The sequence below is a fragment of the Vipera berus genome, assembly GCF_964194415.1.
Source record: "Vipera berus genome assembly, chromosome: 6".
In the NCBI taxonomy this organism is placed as follows: Eukaryota; Metazoa; Chordata; class Lepidosauria; order Squamata; family Viperidae; genus Vipera; species Vipera berus.
The window spans coordinates 65,555,346-65,580,429 of record NC_138208.1 but is presented as its reverse complement, the minus strand read 5'-3'; the positions used below and the strand labels follow the sequence as shown (position 1 = coordinate 65,580,429).

Sequence of the window (25,084 nt, the reverse complement as noted above, 5' to 3'; positions counted from 1 at the left end):
CAAAGAAGTAATTATAAATCTATAAGTCTGAAAAAATGATATTTTTATGAAAAAATATGCAGGAAAGGACCAACTCTTACTTTCCCCCTCTCCTTTCCTTTTTTATCCTCATTTAGCAAGTATAAATATATTAATAAATGTAAGACTCCTTCCACCTATTTTCTTATAAACGGGTTAGCTATCTCAGGAACAATAGAAAAGCTGACTATAGGAAATGGGAATGTTTTAAGAAGACTGTATGATAAAGAAAGAAAAGAGGATCAACAGTGAATGGATGATAAATGAGTGGACTGAATATAACAGCGAGAGACAGTATGGAAGAAGATTGAAATGGACAGAACAGAATCACAAATAAATATTTGAAGGAAGAGTAAAGGGGTTGAGAGGAAAGTGAAGATAGGGAAAGGTTTAGTTGAATAGAGCTGAGATTCCAAAACTTTAAAGAAACAAAAGACAACGTATGAATCATTATTTGGATGTAGAGGAAGAAAGATTGAGCCGCAGGGACAGAAGGGTACAAAAAGAGAAGTACAATGAATGGTATTGATCTAAATTAGATCTACATATGTTTTTCTGCTTATCTCACGCCCGTAATTTCTTTTGTTTATAGAACATTTATTTTGAATATCTAAATGTTTTCCAACTGGGCGGCAAAAGAACAGGAAGTAGATAAAATTTCACTGTGATCATAAGTATATCAAGACAAGGTAACAGCTGCACATTAAATTTCCCCATTATCCAACTTATTAATAGAAGTAACTATATTCTATAACCGTTACTTTTTTTTAACCATACTGAGTCTGACATTTCAGAAAATGAGTGCTTCCAGCTGAATTTGGTTACTTTCAATTTCAACATATTCTGAAAATCTTTAATGGTCAGCCTGAAATGTTTTTCTATTTTTTTTTCAGCATTTCTGCTTAGAAGACTTCTATGTGTTTTTATCATTCCCCATGCCATTCAGAACATACTTGGAGAAGCTAATTAGCCCCCTTTGCCCTTTTCACTGCTTTAACTTCTTATCTGAAACAGCAAGGACTCTTTGGCCTTCAAAGAGGGCAGTTGGCAGGCCAATCTCTTTCGCCTTATGATTTTACAAAGGGCCACTGATGCTGCTCAGCACCACCAGATCTTAATATTAAATAAAAATACATTTTAAAACCAAACAATTCATTCCATGCAACAAAGGGAAAGTAAACTCAGAAATCCAACAGTCCAGTAAGAATATACATTTTGTGATTAGTACACTTAAAAGAAGATTGAAACTAAATTAAAATAACATGTACCGTTTAACAGAGCAAAAGCAACTAAGTTGTTTACAAAAACAACTGAAATAGTTATTAACTTGAAATAAAAGCTTTGCAAGTATTTCACTTATGTAATATTATAGCCATAAATAGGAAAGTGTTCTTTCAATTATTTTTCCAGAAAAAAAGTTTCATGGTAAATAAATCTTGAGGTTTCATCTCTATAACATGTATCAATAGTAAGGTCTGTAGTAGAGTTTCTAATTCTTCATTAGCAAATGCATAATTCATATAAAGAATGCCCATAACCATATTTTTTTTCTTCCAAAAAACTACCAGGAAATATTTGGACGCTTATGGTCTCTTTCTTTTCTTTTTAATTCTTACTTTTTCTAAATGTAAGATGCCCAGATTATTTGGAGTTAGGTAACTTCAAAATTGTATTAAATAAAAACAGAGTCACTTTGGTCTTGTAGTGGTTAAGGCACCAGCCTGGAAATCTACAGGACATGAGTTCTAATCTCACCTTAGGCAAGAAAGCCAGCTGGGTAACTCTCAACCTAACTCACCTCACAGGGTTATTGTTGTTTGGAAAATATGAGGAGGAAGGTATTTTGGATCTTTGTGGCCTTGAATTATTTGTAAAAATAATAAAAGTGGGATACAAATAAATAAATAAAATATTAGACTAGACTATAGGACAAATAATAGCTTCACATCATCAGCACTTACTATTTACAGAATTCTAAAATCTTTAAACGAAAAGCCACTTAATAAGGATCTTATAAAATTATGCGGTCTTGATGATCCAATTATCATAATGAATAAACACAATCAATTCTAAAGTAATCACAGAGAAAGCCAGTTTGACTCTTTCATGACTCGTGGATTTCAACTCCCAGAATTCTTGAGCCAGCCATGCTGAGGGGAAAGGGAGAGGTTTCCAAGCTGAGCTGTGCTGGCTCAGGAATTCTGGGAGTTGAAGTCCATGAGTCATAAAAGAGCCAAGGTTGCCTACCCTGGAGTGGTTAAGGCACCAGGCCAGAAACCAGGAGACTGACTTCCTAGTCCCGCTTTAGGCATGAAAGCTGGCTGACTTTGGGCCAGTTAATCACTTCAGCTCATATGGCACGCTCAAACAACAAGCCAATTGGTCAATTCCTCTTGCAACCAATGGATCAACAGTAGGTTGATTCAACAAAAAACCTTGTACTTGAGAAAATGCTAGGAAAAAAAAACATATTCAAAGTAATCACTGAAGTGTTGCTCCATAAAATACTCAAATAGTACTTAGTTGGGATAATACTTTTATTTATTTTACTACAAGTAGTCCTCAATCTATTAATGGTATGCAGGAAAGACCCTGGGTGAGGGCTAGAAATGTTGCCTAGAGAACAATCAGATAAGAGAGGGCATAGCCCACAGCAGGAATGTGGGTAGAGCAAGAGGCACAGAAGAGATCCTCACTACTCAAAGAGACTGTGAGAGATTTTTGTACTTCCCAATTTGCAAGATTCTATTAATGTAGCTTTACAACACAATATAATCAATTCAGCTGGACGTATTTCCTGTGTTGACTACCTAGGGGGGTTGACAACCTACAACCATTCATTCAGCAACTGTTCAAAGTTATGATGGTCCTGCATAAATGGTGGTTATGAGTGGCCCTTGAAGTTCCAGATGACCAAGCACTTCCTGAAGTCATGTGATTGAGATCTGGGACCTTCACAACCAGTTCACACTAATGAATGATTGCAATGCTCTACAATCACATGATCGCCATTTGCAACTTTTCCTGATGGCTTCCCCAGAAAGTTAATGGGGAAGCTGGAAAGGAAGAGTGCAAGTCATTGGGTTAGGTTTTCCTCATCTGTGCACCCTACTGCAGCCTTTCTGTGCTCACACTTACACCAGCCACTATCACCCTTCCTGACCTGAGCCATACCCTTGTACACCTTCCAGACCTCTTCACTCTCTTCCCCATCCAGCAGCAGGCACTTTCTACATGCCAGCCTGGGACTAACCTTGGTAGTAGGAAATGCCTCACATAACAACTGTGGGATTTATTTAATATTAACAGGATTGCTGTTGTTAAGCAAGTTTATGACTGCATTGCTAAGCAATGAAAATTCCAGTCCAAATTGCCATTATAAGTTAAGGGCTATGTGTACTTTTTATATATATTACCTTTTGTCAATTTTAATAACAGTTTTATCCAAGCATGTATTTTTAATCAATTTTAAGAATACAAATCTCAGCCAATAAATTCTAACTAAACATCAGGCTTGAATTTTACATTCAAGATAACAAATAAGTAGTATCCTTAGTACAAGTTGCACAGTTGAAAAGCTCTTTGGCTACTTTTTAGTCAAACCATGGATACATACTTCGCCAAAATCAGTTGAATACTGCCGTGGAATACAATGCATACAGTAAAAAGAAATCTTAGGGTACAACCATCCGTTCCAATTTTAATATTCAACTACTTGCTTCCACCAACTTTTAGAAAGAGTAAATTGTTTCCTTTTCACATTAAATATAGAGATTCAGTCATTATCCTCAAGGAAGTATTAAAACTTTCTTAGAGTCTGAGGTACTGCACCTTAAGATTTATTACTGATTACCACTTTGCTGCATACTTCTATGCTCTAAATTTCTCATTTTATAAAAATGCTTAAAAATGTTATACAGCTGAAACACACATCAAATGCAAGATTAGATTAATTAATAGAACTGTTTAGCCAAAAGCTTTTCTCCATACACAGCTGTGTTTAGCAAAACTGACCCTTCTCTCCTTAGCTACTCCCAGGAAACATGGATATATTACATCAGCCCACCCCACCCCCACCTCACAGAATTGTTGTCATGGGTAAAATAGGATACAGGAGGTATTAGGTACGTTCTCTCCCTTTGGTTACCAAAAATTTAAAGGGGATATAATATAAGATTATTAAGACAGCTGCAGCTCCAATTTCTTAAGCTACAGGAGAATTGAAAGAGGATTGCATTTACAGACAATACATATTTTATTTATGCAAAATCTCTCATCTTTCCTTTCTAAACAGCCAAGCTCTACTTTAGAGGAAGCGTCTCCATTTAAGGATGAAACACAGTGCAACAGCAATTTACAGTGACCTTCAGGATGCTTACAACTAAGTAAAGTATCTATTTATTAATTGACTGCAGCTGTTTATAGAAGAGAATGTAGGGTTGTTATGTCTGGGGGATCTCCTGAGCATTCAAGAATTCCTCCTTCTTTTGAACGTATACAGTATAGTGTTTATGCATTTTCTATTCCAAGACCCCTCTGCAAGACAATTCTATTTTGGATTAATTCAGCCAATTAAAACTATTTACCTATCGAATACAACAGATATTTGATGAAAGACTGCTTGCCCCTCTCTCCACCCCATGTAGAAAAAAAAATTACATGAGCTAAAGGAAGATAAATTCTTTTAAATGTGGAATAGGGAGTTAAATATAAATTTAATGAATGAAGCTCCTTAATAGCATGTATGCATGCCAAAGAATCCAATTTAAGACTGAGAGCTTCAAGATCATTTCAGATTCAGGATGATGATGATGATGATAACATACCCTTTATCATTTATTATTAGCGCAGAAGTATTTTCCACAGCCGTTTCATTTTTTCAGACATTCATATTATCACCAATGTGTGATTAATTGTAAAAAAAAAACCTTAAGTCTAACAGATTTACTTCATGTATTTTACCATTTCTGGAAAATACTTCATAATCTTCTCACTAGGTCTTTAAGCCATAAACAGGTCTTCTAGAGAAAATCCACTGTTCTGTGTTAATCCTGGCAACTGGAGAAAAAAATTGCTAGCATTTTACATCAAGTGCCATAACCTAAACTGATGAAGTTAAATGTGTTGCCTGGAACTAGATGTGGAACAATTCAAGATCTCATAAATCAATATATAAATCTGTCCGTCACATAGAGGAAAGAGAAGAATTGACACAAAATTCAAAACACTCTAAAAATGAAATATTATATTATTGCTAACATGCAAGGGATTTTAAACTTCCTATACCTATGATATCCCCTTCATGGATTACTGCCTTGTCGTGGCGAAGGGGCTTGCGTAATTCAATGAAGCTATGAGCTATGCCGTGCAGGGCCACCCAAGACGGACAGGTCATAGCAGAGAGTTCTGACAAAACGTGATCCACTGGAGAAGGAAATGGCAAACCACTCCAGTATCTTTGCCATGAAAACCCTATGGACAGTACCAAAAGGCAAAACGATATGACGCTGGAAGATGAGCCCCTCAGGTCAGAAGGCGTTCAATATGCTACTGGGGAAGAGCAGAGGGCTAGTACTAGTAGCGCCAGAAAGAATGAAGCGACTGGGCCAAAGCCGAAAGGACGCTCAGCTGTGGATGTGTCTGGTGGTGAAAGGAAAGTCCGATGCTGTAAAGATTTTTTCTCCATAGGAACCTGGAATGTAAGATCCATGAATCAAGGAAAACTGGACGTGGTCAAACAAGAGATGACAAGACTGAACATCGACATCTTAGGTATCAGCGAACTAAAATGGACAGGAATGGGTGAATTTAATTCAGATGACCATCAGGTATACTACTGTGGGCAAGAATCCTTCAGAAGAAATGGAGTAGCCTTCATAGTCAATAAAAGAGTAGGAAAAGCAATACTGGGATACAATCCTCAAAATGGCAGAATGATCTCAGTTCGAATCCAAGGCAAACCATTCAATATCACAGTAGTCCAAGTCTATGCCCCAACCACCAGTGCTGAAGAGGATGAAATTGACCAGTTCTATGAAGCACTACAGCACCTTATAGAACTAACACCAAAAAATGATGTTCTTATCATCATGGGGGATTGGAATGCTAAAGTAGGAAGCCAAAAGATAACTGGAATAACAGGCAAGTTTGGCCTTGGAGTGCAAAATGAAGCAGGGCACAGGCTGATAGAATTCTGTCAAGAGAATACGATGGTCATAGCAAACACTCTTTTCCAACAACCCAAGAGACGGCTCTACACATGGACATCACCAGATGGTCAACACAGAAATCAGATTGACTATATGCTCTGCAGCCAAAGATGGAGAAGCTCTATACAGTCAGTAAAAACAAGACCAGGAGTTGACTGACTGTGGCTCAGACCATGAGCTTCTCCTTGCAAAGTTTAGGCTTAAACTGAAGAAAGTAGGGAAAAGCACTAGGCCAGTCAGGTATGAATTAAATCATATCCCTGTTGAATATACAGTAGAGGTGACAAATAGATTTAAGGAATTAGATCTGATAGACAGAGTGCCTGAAGAACTATGGACAGAGGCTGGTGACATTGTACAACAGGTAGCAACCAAAACCATCCCAAAGAAAAAGAAATGCAAGAAAGCAAAATGGCTGTCTGAGGAAGCTTTGCAAATAGCTGAGGAAAGGAGGGAAGCGAAAGGCAAGGGAGAAAAAGAAAGATACACCCAATTGAATGCAGAATTCCAGAGAATAGCTAGAAGAGATAAGAATGCCTTCTTAAATGAACAGTGCAAAGAAATAGAAGAAAACAATAGAATAGGGAGGACCAGAGATCTTTTCAAGAAAATTGGAGAAATGAAGGGAACGTTTAATGCAAAAATGGGCATGATAAAGGACCAAAATGGCAGGGACCTAAAAGAGGCAGAAGAGATTAAGAAGAGGTGGCAAAATTACACAGAAGAACTATACAAGAATGAGCTTAACGTCCCTGATAATCACAATGAGGTGGTCACTGACCTCGAGCCAGACATCCTAGAATGTGAAGTGAAGTGGGCCTTAGAAAAGCTGAGCAACAACAAAGCTAGTGGAGGTGACAGTATTCCAGCTGAGCTATTCAAAATCTTAAAAGACGATGCAGTAAAAGTGCTACACTCAATTTGCCAGCAAATTTGGAAAACTCAACAATGGCCAAAGGATTGGAAAAGATCAGTTTACATTCCAATTCCAAAGAAAGGCAGTGCCAAAGAATGTTCAAACTATCGCACCATTGCACTCATTTCTCATGCCAGTAAAGTCATGCTTAAAATCCTACAAGCTAGACTTCAGCAGTATGTGGATCGAGAACTACCAGAAGTGCAGGCAGGATTTCGAAGAGGCAGAGGAACTAGAGATCAAATTGCCAACATACGCTGGATCATGGAGAAAGCTAGGGAGTTCCAGAAAAACATCTACTTCTGCTTCATTGACTATGCTAAAGCCTTTGATTGTGTGGATCATAACAAACTGTGGCAAGTTCTTAAAGAGATGGGAGTACCAGACCATCTTATTTGTCTCTTGAGAAACCTATATGCGGGTCAAGAAGCAACAGTGAGAACTGGACACGGAACCACTGATTGGTTCAAAATTGGGAAAGGAGTCCGGCAAGGCTGTATACTGTCACCCTGCCTATTTAACTTATATGCAGAGCACATCATGAGAAAGGCAGGGCTAGATGAATCAAAAGTTGGAATTAAGATTGCCGGAAGAAATATCAACAACCTAAGATACGCAGATAATACCACTCTAATGGCAGAAAGTGAAGAAGAACTAAAGAGCCTCTTGTTGCAGGTGAAGAAGGAGAGTGCAAAACTTGGGTTGAAACTTAACATTAAGAAAACCAAGATCATGGCATCTGGCCCTCTCAATTCCTGGCAAATAGATGGGGAAGAAATGGAGGTAGTGACAGATTTTATTTTCCTGGGCTCCAAGATCACTGCAGATGGGGACTGTAGCCAAGAAATTAAAAGACGCTTGCTCCTGGGGAGGAAAGCCATGGCAAATCTAGACAGCACACTAAAAAGCAGAGACATCACCCTGTCAACAAAAGTGCGTATAGTCAAGGCTATGGTCTTCCCAGTTGCAATGTATGGCAGTGAAAGTTGGACCATAAGAAAGGCTGAGCGCCAAAGAATTGAGGCCTTTGAACTGTGGTGCTGGAGAAGACTCCTGCGAGTCCCTTGGACTGCAAGGCGATCAAACCGGTCAGTCCTAGAGGAGATCAATCCTGACTGCTCGTTAGAAGGCCAGATCCTGAAGCTAAAACTCAAGTACTTTGGCCACCTAATGAGAAGGAAGGACTCCCTGGAGAAGAGCCTAATGCTGGGGAAGATCGAGGGCAATAGAAGAAGGGGACGACAGAGAATGAGGTGGCTGGATGGAGTCACTGAAGCAGCAGGCGTGAGCTTAAATGGACTCCAGAAGATGGTAGAGGACAGGAAGGCCTGGAGGAATGTTGTCCATAGGGTCACGATGGGTCGGACACGACTTCGCAGCTAACAACAACAACAATACCTATGATATATAGGAAATTTGATTTGATCTGAAAATGATCTCTATTCTTATTTTTTTAGACACATTTTTTAGAACATTAAGTGACACTTAATGTTCAGTAATAATCCAGTCTTCATGAAGTCCTACAAAGCAAGGATATTTAAAAATTCACTGAAAACAATTATGTTGGGACAAACTATTTTTTACCTACATTTTTTCACACTATATCATCTGTCCCAGGCTAATATTCTCATTTGTGGTAGCATGGTGAAATAAGGAACAAGTACTCAGAAAAAAAAAGCTTGCAATTAAATGAATGGATACAAGAAGGGTCCATCATGAAAAGCAGCACCCAAGTCTTGGGGGAGGGGAAGGGAAGGAAATGATAATCTGAATTAGATTGCACTATTAAAGTTCATAAAGGTGAGACTTGAACATAGAATTCCTAGTTCATCGGTTTCATTGTGTCACACCCCCACACTGTTCTATCATGGATCCATGCACTGCAGAACTTGTACTTCTCTGTTCCAGACTATTTTAAGAAAGCCCGGTTAAAAATATATATTCCCCAGAAGTCTGAATTTGGCATTTATAAGATGTGTTTCAGAGAAACCAAAAACCAGATATAACCTCAGGGCCGTAGGAATAATGAGAAAGTAAAATAGTTTCATCAGGGAATCTTAAAATCTCATTTACTTATATAGCAGAGATATCAGAAAAACAACGTAAATTATCTATTTATCTTGTTAGAAGTATCTGTATTATCCTACTGGCCTCCTGCTTGCTTAACAGTAGGAAAAAAGACAATGAAAAACAAGGGACCTGGTAGTGGTTATGACAACGGTCCACAAACATTTTGGCACCAGGGACTGATTTCATGGAAGATAATTTTTCCATGGACGGGGGGGGGGGGGGGGGGAAGCATGCAACCTAGATCCAGCACATGCAGAGTTTTGCTCACCTGCCGCTCACCTCCAACTGTGCAGGCTCATTTTTAACAGGCCACAGACCGGTACCAGTCTGTGGCCCAGGGTTTGGGGACCCATGCAGTATGAAACTAAGAACAGGGAGACCCTGGTTCTAATCCATCCCCAGTTATGAAAGTCACTTTTTTTTAATGGAAGTGCTAGCACAAGTCCAGGTATGCCTGCAGAGAGATTTTGCGGACTGCCAGCAGCCCGATCTGGGCTCTGGAGGCCTGGAAAAGGCCTCTGCCGACCAGATCTATGGTTGCGGAGCAATTTCATGCCCCCCTCATGGCTGATCTGGGCTCCGGAGGCCTTTTCCAAGCCTCCAGAGCCAAGATCCATGACTGCGGAGTGATTTTGCAGCCCCTCAGTGGCCCGATCCAGACTCCAGAGGCCTTTTCCAAGCCTCCGGAGCTCAGACCTATGGCCATGGAGCAATTTTGCAGCCCCCAGCAGCCCGATCCGGGCTCCAGAGGCCTGGAAAGGTCCTCTGAAGCCCAAATCGGACCGCTGGGGTGCTCAAAATTCGCTCCACAGCCATAGATCTGGGCTCTGGAGGTCTTTTCCAAGCCTTCGGAGCCTGGATCCATGGCTGTGGAGTGATTTTGCAGCACCCCAGTGGCCCGATCCGGGCTCCAGAGGCCTTTTCCAAGCCTACAGAGCCTGGATCCATGGCCGTGGAGCGATTTTGCAGCCCCCCAGCAGCCCGATCCAGGCTCCAGAGCCTGGATCCATGGCCGAGGCGGCCTGTTGGACCTTTTTTTTTTTTGCCTATCGGCGTGGAAAGCGCTCGTCTTGGTTGCGCTGGGCTTCCAAACAAGTGGCTGTACCATTTGCTGAAAAAGGAGTGGGTGGGTCGTGCAAATCTGAAATATTTCATTTTAAACTGTGTTACTGGAAACCTTACATGTTGCAGTTCTAAAGTGGAGGTCCTAGGAAGCTTCCTCTCTGTTCCATCAGTTCGGTTTACTCAACTAAATATGTATATCCTTTTTTTTTACTCTTTCTATCCAACATAGCCTTCTTCTATTCTTGTAACATGCTGTATCTCCATAGCATTCGCAAAATTATCTCCGTTAACGTTCCCACTTTTGTGAATGCCCCATTATCTTAACCGTATCCCTTTTTCCCCAACTCTCCTCCCTCCCTTCTTTTCATATGTCACCAAATTTCCTTTCTGTACCTCTGTTCTTATCATCCTATTTCATTCCTCATCAGTTCCCTGTATTTGTACACAAATTTGTACACCTTTCTAGTTCACAGATGCACACATCCCATCTCCCAACTCCAAAGTGAAATTACTTTGCACCAGATTAAAAACAAAATGCATCCAATTAGTGAGAGCATTAACACCTTTCGTTAATACGTTCATGCATATTCAAAAGAAGTAATAGTAGTAGTGAAGGCTTATTAAAAATAGAAACTCTGCTTTATTAAGCTTGGAGCAACGTGGGGAAGGACTTCTGTAGCATAAAAACTCTGGGCTGGAAAGAAGGCAGGTGGCATATAACATTTTCCAATCTTTGCCAGCTCAAGATCAGGACTGCAGTGAGGCTCAAGGTGCCCTCTGCCAGGGGCACAAAAGCACTTCAGAAAGACAGTCTTTCTTACAGTCCTTTGGGGAAATTGAAAAGGGGGCATGGAAGGGTGAACCCCATTGCTTGACTCAGGAACTCAAATAATTGAAGAGCAAACAAGGTGGAGGGGGAGATAAATGTATCCACTGACCAGGCCATTCTTTCCTTTCTTGCATTGATTTAATTTATCCCCTGCCCACCAAACTTCATTTACTCTGAAAGAGAGTAACCTATAGATGGGGGCATATGGAACAGAAGGGAGGTTTAATTCCATGCTAGCCAGCTCATCCGGCAGGTTTCTAGAGGCTGTGAATTACCTGCACGATCTGAGAATTGTTCATCGAGATCTCAAAGTTAGTATTGTTGGGGTGCTTTGGGGTGTTCAACAGGTCCCAACTTGCATAAAGAGAGAGGATCCCAACCCCCCACCCCCAGAGTATGAACCCTGCTTTGCTGATAGACATTTATATTTAGCCTGGTTATTGAGTTAACCTATTTTTCTGGATTTAACCAGTGTAACGGAATAATCTATATGTTGAGGAATTCGACTTTGGAAATGCTATTGAAATATACACCCTCGGACCAATTTGATGTTGAATTTGATAACAGCAGCACAGTAACTGGTGGGACAATACTGGAAGAAGGATAGTTTGCCTACTATAGAAGAATGGGTACTTAAAGTATCGAATCTTGCAGAAATGTCTAAGATTTCTGCTTATTTGAAGGATCATTCACAAGAAAGATATATTTCAGTTTGGAGAAGATGGATAGATTATATTCAAAATAAATATGGGACTACAAAGTTCCACTTAGCTTATGAGTAGATTTTAGAGGGATATTGTTATTAATTTTAGTATTAGTATTGATTATATTTCTGCTTAAGTTATTATTATTATGTTTTTAATCATTTGAATGTATCTATGTTAAAGGGGAGTTAAAGCACATTATGAATTTGGTTAATTTTATAATGGATAATTTTAGTTAGAATATGATTATTATATGTATAACCCTGTATTCAGCTCTGGGAAGTGGGGGGGGGAAGGGGGTGGTTTGGGGTGGGTGGGTTTTGTGGATATGTATTGTAAATTTTTTTAAAAAAACTCTAATTAAAAAAAAGAAAAAAAGAAATATACACCCTCGGACAGCAGAAAGCTTTTCTGACTCTCCCCTCCCCCTCCCCCAGCTAGGATAAGAATACTTGATAAAAGCAAATTTTTGGCTTTTACTCCAGTGGCCAATCAGATGCAGAGGGAAACTAAAACTGGATGGATAAGAAACCGACAATAACTCTCCATTCTGTGTACAGAAGGTGTAGTTTTGTAAAAGGAGAAGAAAGATAAAATAAATAACAGATGCTGGATAGACTAGTACTATAAGGAGCCTTGGTGGAGCAGTGGGCTAATGTCTCCTTAAGTAACACCAGCTGCCTGCAATTAGTGCAGGTTCGCATCCCACCAGGCTCAAGGTTGACTCAGCCTTCCATCCTTCCGAGGTAGGTAAAATGAGGACCCAGATTGTTGGGGGCAATAAGCTGACTTTGTAATAATGCCGCTTGGGGGGTGTGTGAAAGCCCTAACAAGCAGGCATATACATAGAATGAAGGCTATTGCTAAGCACATTTGATTTGTGCTTCTTAGATTGTAAGCCGCCCTGAGTCTTCGGAGAAGGGTGGGATATAAATGGGATTAAAATAAATAAATAAATAAATAAATAAATAAATTCCAACTGTACTTGCAGTGTGACGGCAGTTAAATCAGTAGTGCCACATTTCAAAGTTAGAGTACTCCGATTGCAGCTGCTTTCTTCCAGGTATGTGGAATGGCCTGGGACCCACAGGTTTTGCAAAGTGAAGAGGGGAAGTTGGTTACAGCTTATTAGGAAAGATAAAATAGACAACCAAAAATGCTTTATTGACCATTCTTCATCCAGATTTTATATCAGTTGCATCTGTTGATCCAGGTGTTCTGAGACCCTTTTTCTGTTTTAACTTTTTTTCTTTATTGGTTTTTTTTTGGAGTTTTCATCCTTCTTTCGTGAGAGGGCAGTGTTTGGGAGGGAGTGTAGCTGCCCCCTTCCCCCCACAGCCATCAGCTGAGCAAGACGCCCACCTGCCCGCGCTCTGCCCCCTGTCCGAGGCTTTCATTGTCGTGAGCATTTTTGTTGAGGATTGGGGGGGGGGGCTGTTTGGTTTTTATTCCCTTCCCATCTGCTGGGTGGTTGAAGCAGGTTTTGGTCTCTTCTGTCATGCTGAGGTTACCCACGAAGCAAGTTTGTTTTGGGGGGGATCCCCACTCTGGTTGCTAAGCTTGCTTAAATCCTCTTCCACCTCCTCCGCCTCACCGGAGCCCCCCTTTGTCTGCAACCATCACCCCCCGCCCTGGCCCCAGCCTCACCTTGCCCCACGGCAATGGCACCCCCGCCCTGCCCCCTCCCTCACCTCGCCTCACCCCTGCAGGACGAACCTCCTGCCCACTGCCCCACCCGCCAGAGAACCCCTGGATATCCCCCAACCGTGCCTGGCCCCCACAGGCATCCCTCCCCAGGAGCAACATTGAGGTGGCCATGCCCACCCTGGCCACATAGCCACACCCACCCAGTGGGCCACACCTACCCGGCGATACATAAGTGGGTTTTGGGTTGCAGTTTGGGCACTCGGTCTCTAAAAGGTTTGCCATCACTGCCCTAAGGCAAGGCAATAGCAGGCAAAACTGAACAAGTGGGAAAACCCATTTTCAAGCAGGCACCAGAACACTGTGCACTATAATACACAATATATTAATATTTAAATGTTTTCTTCAGATATAGACATGTAATTAACCCATCTTAATTCAACCTTTGTTCTGACAAAGGAACTCTTTCTCCACGTGTAAAGATACCAATAAATACTTCCCTACTATAAATGTATTAAAGCAAAATTCTACTAATAATACAGAATAGAGAGCCATTTAGTCTAATGGTTAAGGCACCAGGATAGAAACCAGGAGACTGAATTCTAAACCCACCTTAGGCATGAAAGCCAGTTAGTCATTCTTTGGCTAGTCATTCTCTCTCTCAGCCCTATTCACCTCATGGGATTTTTATGGGGAAAAACAGGAGGAAGAAGGAATATTATAGGTTTGCCGCCTTGAGTTGTTAATAAAAATAATAAAAGTGAGATTAAAAAAAATCTTTAGTCCTAGATAACTGAGTAGATTTCAGCCTGGAGCAATTATTAGTTAAAAAGCTCTTTCAATTGAGCAAGGGTATTTAAAGAAAAAGAGTCCTGTTTTTCTAATCTCTTTAAAATTGTGTAGGACTTAAAACCTTCCAATTACATAAAGTGTAGGGTGAAACATTTAACATGAATTAATCTGTACTGTTATTGTAAAATCAAAACCTGCAGCAAGGAAGACCAAATTACAAAACTCAGTAAAACATATAAATGTTTATTAGAAGAAAACAGCTTCAGGCAGTGCAAATATTACTGAAATACAATTTTCCCAACATGACCAATACAGTAGTGGAAGCCAACAGCATCTGGAAGACCATGTGTTTGCTATCACTGGTTCCATCATGAGAAATCTATGGGCAATTCATACCCTTGATGAAAAATCTAACTTTTCAAATCTACTTGGCATCAAAGCAGTTTTGTGGATAAGAACATCTATTCTTTATAAAGAAAAGAACAGAAATAATTCTGGCATTTAAGTATTTTACAAATATTGCCTAAATATTAATACAATTTTTTCCACTTTCTGATCCCACTGGTTGCCTGAAAACCAAATATAAAAACCACTGAATACTAAAAAAATCTAAATTATTTCTTTTCTCAATGGTACCATGATTGGGCTTTACTTCTTTTTTAGTTAAAATGTAAGACTCTATAACTATTTATTTCAGTTTGCTATTCAAGCTTCTGCATTTCCTTTAACTATCTTGATCTTCATTTTTCCCCAATACATTACAATACAGCAGGCAGAGAATATTTTTCTACTCCTATACGTTAGCTAACACAGATTAATAGTTCTCTATCCATGTTACCAGTAGACACAATGGGGATTGAGAAATATTAATTCATAGGTTTATTTGCTGTCTGGGAAGATATCAAAGGAACAAAAATCTCAAAAGAATCTAATACTGACTAACTAGGAAGTCATCTGTTCATTTTGCCACAACACTGAGATGGCCTGCATACTTTCAGTAAAGATATGCAGTAATTTGTCCTGAAATATTCCACCTTAGGGCCAACCTGTGACTGAGGCTGAATCATGGATACCTGGAATAAAATTAGTATCTTCTTAGTATTAGTAGAAATTATTATTAGTATTTTAATCCAATCAGTAGTGGACCCCTTTCAGTCAAGATTCAGGCCGGGTCATGGGACTGAGATGTCACTGATGACGGCGGTAGTGGAATGTACCCATCCTTGTTCTTCTTGATTTCTCAGCAGTCTTCGATACCGTTGATGCTGTCCTTCTGGACTGCTGTTCCAACCCTTGAATGAGGACACCCACTTTGCTGGCCTTGCTTTCAAGGGGTGGCAAAAGGAGCATTTAGAGGCAGTGGTTTTCCATTGCCATTCTTCAGGAGGAAACAGATTGACGTTAAATGGATCTAACATAGTTTAGGAAAATCTGTGTAGGGGTAAGTAAGAAAAGTGAGGAAGAGAAAAGAACGACTACCAAGTTACAGTATTCTGTATTCTAATAAGCTTAGCTGCATAAGCCGGCTTGATTAAAAGCAATGCTTTGTGATGCAGTGGTTAAGGTGTTGGATTAGAAACAAAGAGATCCAGGTTCTAGTCTATCTTCAGCCCCTTAAAAGTCACCAGGTGACTTTGGGTGAGTCACATTCTCTCAGTCAGGGTACCCCCACAGCATCATGATTGTAGGGAAAATGTGTATGCTGTCTTAAGCTCAAAAATAAATGGTGGTTATAATAAAAATCAAATAAGTAACCTTACCTACTTTTCACCAAAATCACCACTTAAAGAAAAATATGATGTAAATCAAAGAAAATTTCTACAGAACAAAGGAGCCATGAAAAAAGCACTCGGTGGGGGCAAAGTACAACAAATTAATGACAGCAAATGGCAATATAAGCAAATGTTAGGCCACATTGTACTCAAAAGTGAAACTGATAAGAACTGACTGAGCTTGGAAAGCACAGAAATTGTTAAAAAGAAATGGCGTCTTCAGGAGGCAGGCTATAAAAATAGTTTCAGGCTTCGTATTTAGCACACTTAAGTTCAACTATTAACAACCCAATACTTTAAGAGTCTGGAATATATTTTATTTCAAATTAAATCTAACGTAATACACTTCCTGTGACTTTTATTCCCTGTTACTATATGTGCAGTACATGCCTTCTCAATAGAGAAGATACAGCATTCCACAAGGAAAACATTCCAGAGGGAGAACACATTCTCTTACTTCAAGACTAGAACAGCAGTTTCATAAACTACAGCCCATCCCTGCTGCTTAAAGGATTTGGTTTAGAATTCCATGTCTCCCAAGCAACAGGGGCTTCAAGGAAGGCCCAAGGCTTTGTTTATGATGGAATAAACAAAGCAAAAAATTCTTTCTTTCCTCGCAGACTTTAAGCATAAATATCCAAACTACTGCCAACAACGACTACACAGCACACTACCAATCAGAGCCAGTAATTTAATTCTATTCTCCTGCATAGGCAGCAACTATATTCCCATTCATTTAGATCTGAAAACTGGACTGCCCATTTTCTTACTAATCCCCACAGTCTCCATAATCTGTATCAACATCAAACTTATTACCTCTAAATAAGTATCTCTGAACTTAAATCTCTCCTACAACTGCTCTTTATAAATTATAATTCGTATCAGTTACAGTACAGGTATACACAGGTGTGGCATTTCTTAACATGCTTCGTAGATTCCAGATGGAAACACATACAATGGCAGAAGCTCCATCTCTATTTAGATCTATTTTCATCCAACGGCATAAGTAAGATGGGCAGGAGATTTTTGGAGATGGAAAAAAAAAATAGGGAGTGATCCTTCTCTTCATAGGAGGTCCCCACCATCAGCTACAATATATGGTTATAGTGGATTATATATAAAAGAAAATTAATTTTAAGAAGGGAGTTAGTTCATCAGGTAGAATGTAGCAGCAGATCAGCAGGCTTTAGCATCCCTCCTGTATTTCGAGACTTCCAGAGTCCAGATTATTTGATTTCTATCTTGCTTTTTGTACAGGAATTCAAAACAATATATACAAGTAGTCCCGCATAAAACAAGCTTATGAGGATAGGCTGGACTGAGAGAGAATGTCTAGCTCAAAGTCTCAGGGGGTATCAGTATCAACAGAGAGAGAACTAAAACTTCCACCACCATCACCACCCATTCCTCATCTATCACCTTAAGCACTGCTCCACACTGGGTCCCATGTAATTATATTTACTGACCATAAAATTTGCACAGTAGAGACAAATGATACAATGACATCAAATTCTACTAAGCTTCAAGACTACATCATATGAAAAAGAACTTGTATTTTCTGAAGCTCAGCAAAGAAAGTCAAGATGCTTTCCACAGCCACAGTTCCACTAGGCAAAATGTCCTGCTTTATCTAACACTTACTACTTCAAAATATCTTCAAATATGAACAAATGGTATGAAACACAGTTACACGTCAAACAAAATTTAATAATATGTTATTATTCAAACAATCTAATTTCAAATCCCATATATCAAAAACTTTAATGACTGGAGATTATGGGCAAAGTTCAAAGTCTTGAAAATGCAACTGGGTGTTGGCTACAGAAAGCCATTTGATAGAATTACTTTTGCAAACAGAAAATCAAGAGACACTTTCAGACTCATTAGCAATTACACTTGGTTACGTCTACTATTAATCACAAAGCAACATATTTCGAGGCCACACTAGCCATGATCCATTATAGTTCAAGAGTTTAAAAAGGAAACTATGCACCATCTGCCAGCTGGGTTCGCAAATAAGACTAACCTCAAATCAAACCAGCAATTTAACAACATAAGGTGAAAGATATTTTAGAAACAGAAAGGATGGTTCAATCACAGGCTTGAGCCCCACAGTCCTTCCCCCACTTTTTTCTGCCTTTTTAATCTGCCAAATTCACTTGGAGCTCTGCGAATAGCATTGAGTTGTCTTGCTCCATGCTAAGCATGGAGAACTGCTACTGTCTTTTGTAATTTGGACTTTAACCCAGAAGACAAACAAGAAAATGTTGGCCAATCAGCTAAATACAGCTCATTTGTTTAAACTTAGGGTTTCCTACTGAATGCCACTTTGTTTGCATCAAGAAAGAATGTAATAACAAATGTAAGCACTACTTGCATCTGAACTGGAACTATGCTACAAAAAACTGCATTTTTTAAATGAAGTTTCTCTAAAACAGAACATTCCACCTGCATTGTTAATTGAATAAATCTTTTATTTGCATATAGTCGTAGCAATCAATTAATAGAAATTTTAGGCTGCTTTAATACTGAAAATCAAAATTCTGAATTAAGAGAATTTGGAATCATTTGAATCCTCTTGCCTAGCCTCACCAAGAACATACGCTTGATAGGCTAGAGACTACACACAGTTACTATTGCTTCTACTAGAGCAAATATATTGGATAAGCTTAAATTAAAAGCAAGCAAGCAATGACTATTCTGCATACTTGTGGGTAAAAGGCAACCTCTCAAGGCAAACTTGACTCCTAGTGACTGTGGATGTGTCCATATCCTTTTCTTGGCAATTATAAGGAAATGGTTTGGTTGCCATTGTCTTCTTCCATGATGTATTTTTCCATTTTCTAGTCTAATCCAAGTACTCAGTTGGTACCAATATAAATAATCATGTTAACCCCACTCTACTTTTTCAATACAATCTAAAATCAAGCAGTGCTTTTACAAGCAAAACTGTTTTCCATCAAACAAATATAGTTCTAAATGTGCTTTTTTTAAAAAAAATTCTGTCACAGAAATCAATGCAAAAATATTTTGGAAGCTGTTTAATGCTTATTCAGATCAGACAAGACAGCATAAAAGAAATAACCAATAAATATGGTATTAGTATTAGCAATACACTATTTATATGTATAATTTTAGGAATGTCCAGAGCTGTTGCTGCATCAATAACTTTTGCCATAAGGACAATCTGTGGTTCTACTGATGTTCCTGAACCATAGCTCTCATTAACCCAGCCAATATGGCAAAAAAACAAATATAGGAGCAGACAGATTGCTCAGATGAGACACAAAGGCTTCTTTGACACTTTTGTAACAACACAAAATCCATATTCATCTTGTGGGGGAAGTATTTAAAACAAAAGGTAAGAATGTTACTTTTTAATTCATCAACAAAACTATGTTACAATGTAAATATAATATGCATTATTTCATGACAGCCCCCTCCAAAACAATGTTCCAATTGGGAAAGCAGGCATCCCAGTCTACAGAAAAATTGTACTACTTTTTTTAACCAAACACTAAAGCTTTACAAAGGCTATGTTTAAATAATATCTAAATATATAGTTAGCTGAGTCAGGGTATTCTGATTTAACCAATCGTCTGGTTTGCACAGCATACTCTACCATTAACTAATCAATGGCTGGGTTTGCAAAGCCCATAAGCTAGCCTAACCTTAACCTTTTGGCCTTACAGGCGATATAAACTCAGACAATACATTATTACATCATTGCTTCTTTAATGGGTTACTGCTGGTAAATTCCATCTCAGAGAAACCAGCATTCTCCAGGGAGGTCTCGTTATAAGATTGTTTTTCAGCTGCATACATTGACCATTCTTGCTCTAGATTTCCCAGGTAAGAAATAAATGCAATCATAAATCAGTTATAATGCCATACATCAGTACCCACATAGGAACACACCATAAACGATATTGACAGAAGCAGTCAAACCAGCGTGCCAATTTTATCGGAGACTATCCAAAATGGTTAAATCTGGCACCACACTCTTCCTGATTCTGAAGAGGTGCTCCTGCCCAGGCACACACCTCACCTTCCATCTGCCATGTCTCAAATAATTTCTTTCCTTCCAGCCCTCCCCGGGCATTGGGGAAGCCCTTCCGCTTTTCAGCCTTTCCAGCCACTCAAAATGTGTAACTCCCTTTAACCCAAAATGTGAACACTCTAGGTGTACAGGTGAGAAACATTTTTTCTCATATATTATATATTCTATGCCAGGCAGACAGTTAAATAAGAATAGGAAAGACAATGCTTTCCATATATAGTAATTAAATCTAAGTTTTATTAGAAAACATATCATAAGTTGATAATATCAATTGAAGACTGTTGAAAATAAAAGTTCTTCTGAGTCCTAGGCTAGTTTGTTAAGAGCACACTTTCCAAAAGAAAATAACTTGAGTGCTGTTACAGAGAGTTAAGTATGTACCCTAGATTAAAAGGGAAGAATGTGTTATCCTCAGTTCCTGCCTACTTTTTTCCTCCTGTACACAGGTTTCCTCTGAGAACACAAAGCAAATCAAGACACATGCATTTTAAAGCAAGTAGTTCTAGCACTTCAACAAGAGGCCAAAACACTCCCATTCAGTATCACTTTCCAGACAAAGATGTTTTTGAAATCACAAAGATTACCATATCTGTAAAGTAAGCATAGATTTACAATGGCTTAAAACAAAGCTACCCGGAGCATCAGCCCAGCATCTACCCACAGTGGAAAAAAGGGGAGCAGAAACTCTCTTGTGAACCTTGGAAGCAATCTTTCTCCAATATGGCACCTCATAAAGATCTGCTGCAACGAATTTCCCATGTGCATTTTTGTTTCTTGAATTAGGGCAACACTGACTCATTTCTTTCCAGAATTTAAGATAATACCACATAAATCTGCAAGCTATACTCATTCAGTATCTTGGCAAGTTCTGAGAGTGACACAAAACACTCAAGTGTTCTCTGTAGTTAAAAAAAAGCCACCGGATTAAGAAAATGAAATAGTGTATCTAGCAGAGGCAAAAATCAGCATATTTTCAAAAAGTACTTCAAGCACACTTAAGATAGAACTGCAGAACACATAAGACCAACAATTGGAATCTTTTAAATAAAAAAAAATTAACTCTGTAGGCTAGGGAATCATATCCAAAATTAAAGTAATTCCTTTCTCCTACAAAAAAATGACAAAGTTTTACACATGTGGGAACAACTTGTAATTGTATAAGTATGTAACAGAACTATATTTATGCTATAATTCTATATATTAATTTACTGTCTTGTAATTGATGACAAAATATGAAAAACTATCAAATGCTATTCAAATATTCCACAACTATCAACACTTAGCATGAGATCTACATTGTTCAAAAAGCCTATGTTAAAAACGTGAGGAAGACAGATTTTATATGATTGGTTTTTTTCTTGGTCTCAAATTAGTAATGCATTTACTGGCAACCATAGGTTTTAGTATCAAATTAATTTCTGGGTTTATAGACCTGTTTTTAAAAAAGTAATTTAGGATTATGCAAGTAATTTCCAAATAGGCATTTTTTACATTATCACCAAACAGAATAACAATTTCATCTTTAAGTTATGAAGTGCAATGCTGTGCAGATAGCATAATATATCAGTGATCACTAGGGCTATTCCTTTAATATCAATTGTTTAAATCAAGGCAAATTCACACACGTTTTGGAGAGAGAGGACTGAGGTAAGAGTTATGGTTCTGTATTAAATTATGAAGGCTAAAGTCAAATTTCTCACTCAGATATTGAGAAAATGGATTGACACCTAGCAATTATTTGTACATATAGTAATACTGCCTAGTCGCTTTTAACTGTTGTAACTATTATCTACACTTTGCTAGAGAATTAAAAAATTGTCAAAGTAATCAAACATATAATATTGCTCTATTAAACATAAAAGAGGAGCCCTGTAAGATAAATATTTTTGTTGCCTTCATCACAGTAGGTGGCAGCACCTATCCAAGCCTGCTTGCCTGGTTTTGAAAAAGCAAAGCAGGATTGGACCTGGTTAGGACTTGAAGAAAGAACACAAGAAAATTGCAGGGTATAGATATTACATTTTTTTAAAAAAAAGAATAAAATTTTCAGCAGATTGCAATAACAAAACATAGAATCTCTTTACTACCATCAAAACAAAGATACACTAACAATGAGACTTATAGTAGCTATGCTGGTATTAATATAAGCCCATCTGCTAAACAGTTGTTTCCAAAACTACATAAACAAAGGTTTAGTTTACATTTCCCAAACTTTAATAACAAGCATGCTCACATTAACTTCAAATATACAAAATTATATTTTACCTCATAAAATGATAATTATATTATATATTGGACTTTTAAGCCATTTAACAAATTAATGAATTGATTTTAAAATTTTCTTTCAGTTGAATATATAAGCACTGTGTAGCACCAAAGTTCCAGGTAGCAACTTTATGTATTAGACAAATTTAGTCTCCACACACACAGCAACTGCGGAGCCTGTGCAAAGGTCTGCAGCTTTCATTGGAATGCCAAAGTACCTAAACCTATTTTTCAGCTGGTGACTAAGTTAGAACATATCTTTATGCAAGCAGTAACCGGAGTCAATTGTAACACACCTAACCTTGAGGGGAGAAACAATATTTGCAGGAGTATGCTAATCTAAGAATGCTCATTCACTAGCTTTTCTCAAAAAGGGAACTTGTTTATTTTACACCCCAATTTTTCACTTATATAAAGAGCAGTATTAGCAAAAATACTCAGAAAAAATTATCAGAAAAACATGTTTTGCCATTTGCACAAGCTATTCCATAAATCCTGAATTATACTGCAACATAAACATGCTTATATATAAACACGGCTTATTTGTGGCCAGTCCAGGTATTAAATTATACACATGGAAGTCACTATTCCATATAAAGAAAACTGGGATGCTATTTTTCTCAAATGTGCCAGCAAGTTAGATTACATGTTGCTAAATACAGTTATCCTTGCAGAAAAGAACTACATTCAACAACTTTTTAAACAGAGTGAAAGTCTTCATTTTAAACAATGCTACTTTAGTAAGTGATCTAAAGCATGTAAAAAGACAGGATACAAGCCTTAAATTACATACTGAAAGAAAATACAAGCAAGATAAAATGCAAAGTCCAACCAATCCCTTTTTATTAAATAGCATATAAACTATTCTACTGGAAGATATGAAATTACCATACTGTTGCTCTATATGGGAAAGATAACCAATGTGCAACACGGATCCTAAAGGGTTTCTGTGCAATTTGAAGGATTGCTTTCTCTCAATACTTTTAAGCATCCACACCACCACTGCAACTTTAAAAGTTGCAGCAAGAATGGTGAAGTGCCAAATATACTCACAAACTCCACACTTAAAAAAAAACTTGTTCCAGTCACACAATGCATGAGCAAGTTATGTCAGATAGGGGTAAGTTAGCATCTCAAAATAGATACCTATGTTTTATTCTAAATATACTATTTTTTAGCAGCATAGAAGCAAGAAAATCGGCTCCAATGTTCTTCCCGGTTTTCTCTATTTTTTAAATAAGACATTTTCTCATTTCCATTATGGATTTGGCACGGCATAGTGTATGCAGAACCCTACCAGATGGTAAGAAAATTCGATTCAGCAGGCCTATTTCACCACCTTTGTAATCAACAAGAAAGTAAAAGCTAGGAGAGAGACAGAGAATGAATCTGCTGATTTAATAATGGGGTGAGCTACAGGCTCCAACTTACAAGCTTCGTCTTGCCCCGTCACTCCTTCCTCCTTTCCTGCCTTGACTAACCAGAGCCAACGAGGAAGTCAAGTTGGGCGGGCGGAAGCCGAGCTCATTGCAATGTCTGCAACAAGACTGTCAGTCCGTGACTCAGATCACCGACCTGACAGCTGCCACAAAGCGGTCTCCTCTCCGCTATTTCCAAAAAGGGCCTTAAAAGCGACTTAAGGGAGGAGCAGAAAGCCCCACCATCAGCCAAGCGCGGGGGACCAATTGCAAGTAGGGAGGCGAGAGGAAAGCAGATTTAACCGTTCCCAAAGACGACTTAAAATCTAGTAGTTTAAAAGAAAAATAGAGAGTAAGAGAAAGGTAAGAAAATCACCTGACTGGCTATTTCTCAGCCCACTTTCAGAGGATGCAGTTTTAAGTCTAAGAATGTAGGTAGGAGAAAAACAGGGTAAGATAGAGCATCAAAGGGAGAAAAGGTGAGAGCAAACGGTCCGTTGGCCCCGCGTGTGGAAGACGCTTCCTAGCCCCAGGCAGAGAAGGTGAAAGGCTACACCTTCCCCCAAAGTCGACGTCCTCGATGGGTGGCACTTCCCGGGCTCCAGCGCACTTGGCATAAAATGGGAATTTAGAAGTTAAGCCACACCCGCCCGCCTCTCAATGAACCTTTAACCCGCGGGCGCCAAACTGAAAATCACGCGCCGTATTGTATGTTTCCCGTCCTTTCCCGCACCAATTCCAAGCTGGGACTTCACCTGAGTCCGGCCAAAGCCTTAAGACGACGACACGACTCCTTTTTCTTACGCCAGAAAGACTAGAGTTGATAACTAATACCTTCTCGGAGAGCCCCAGCGCCCCACCCGCTGCGTTGTTCCAGCTTCAACGCCTCTAACTCACCGGCAGCAGCGAGGTTTCAAGCCGGGAGGGAGCGGCCACCGCTAAGGTCTGAAACATCCACTTGCGGCATCCTCCGCCAATAAGAACAAGAGTTTGCTCTGACGTAGAACCGGTTTTCGCCAATGGAGACTCAAGTGGAGGGCGGTGTTTCAAAGGAGGCGTAAGACTTTTTTTTTAATCTTCTCAACTGACGCTCTAGCTCCCGCTCTTCAATTAGCCTTCCCTCCCCCCCCCCGCCAGAAATGGCCACAGCCAATAGACTCGCATTCGAGAAGGAGCAAAGATTGGCATCTTAGGTAACCAATGCATTTTGGAGAAAGAGGGCGGTTCTTCGTAAATCAATCTTTACTGCTTCGGTGATTGTTTGAGGCGTGGCCACCAGTATAACATAGTGGTGGGAAATGACTGCAGAGGGAACAAACGCC

At 39.0% G+C, this 25,084-nt stretch overlaps 1 protein-coding gene across 5 annotated transcripts in view; it reads right to left on the bottom strand.

The window, feature by feature from the left end:
• The window catches only part of MYH9 (myosin heavy chain 9), an 82,654-nt gene extending 57,929 nt beyond the window's left edge, over nt 1-24,725 (bottom strand). The window contains exon 1 of one of the 5 annotated variants that reach the window (XM_081331416.1): nt 24,660-24,725. The gene's annotated coding sequence lies outside the window, so the exon portion shown is untranslated. Of the gene's footprint in view, nt 1-23,775; nt 23,976-24,143; nt 24,163-24,517 lie in introns of those variants that run through there. The other 4 variants (XM_081331417.1, XM_081331415.1, XM_081331418.1 and 1 more) reach the window with 4 other exon arrangements.
• Between the last annotated feature and the right edge of the window lie 359 nt (nt 24,726-25,084).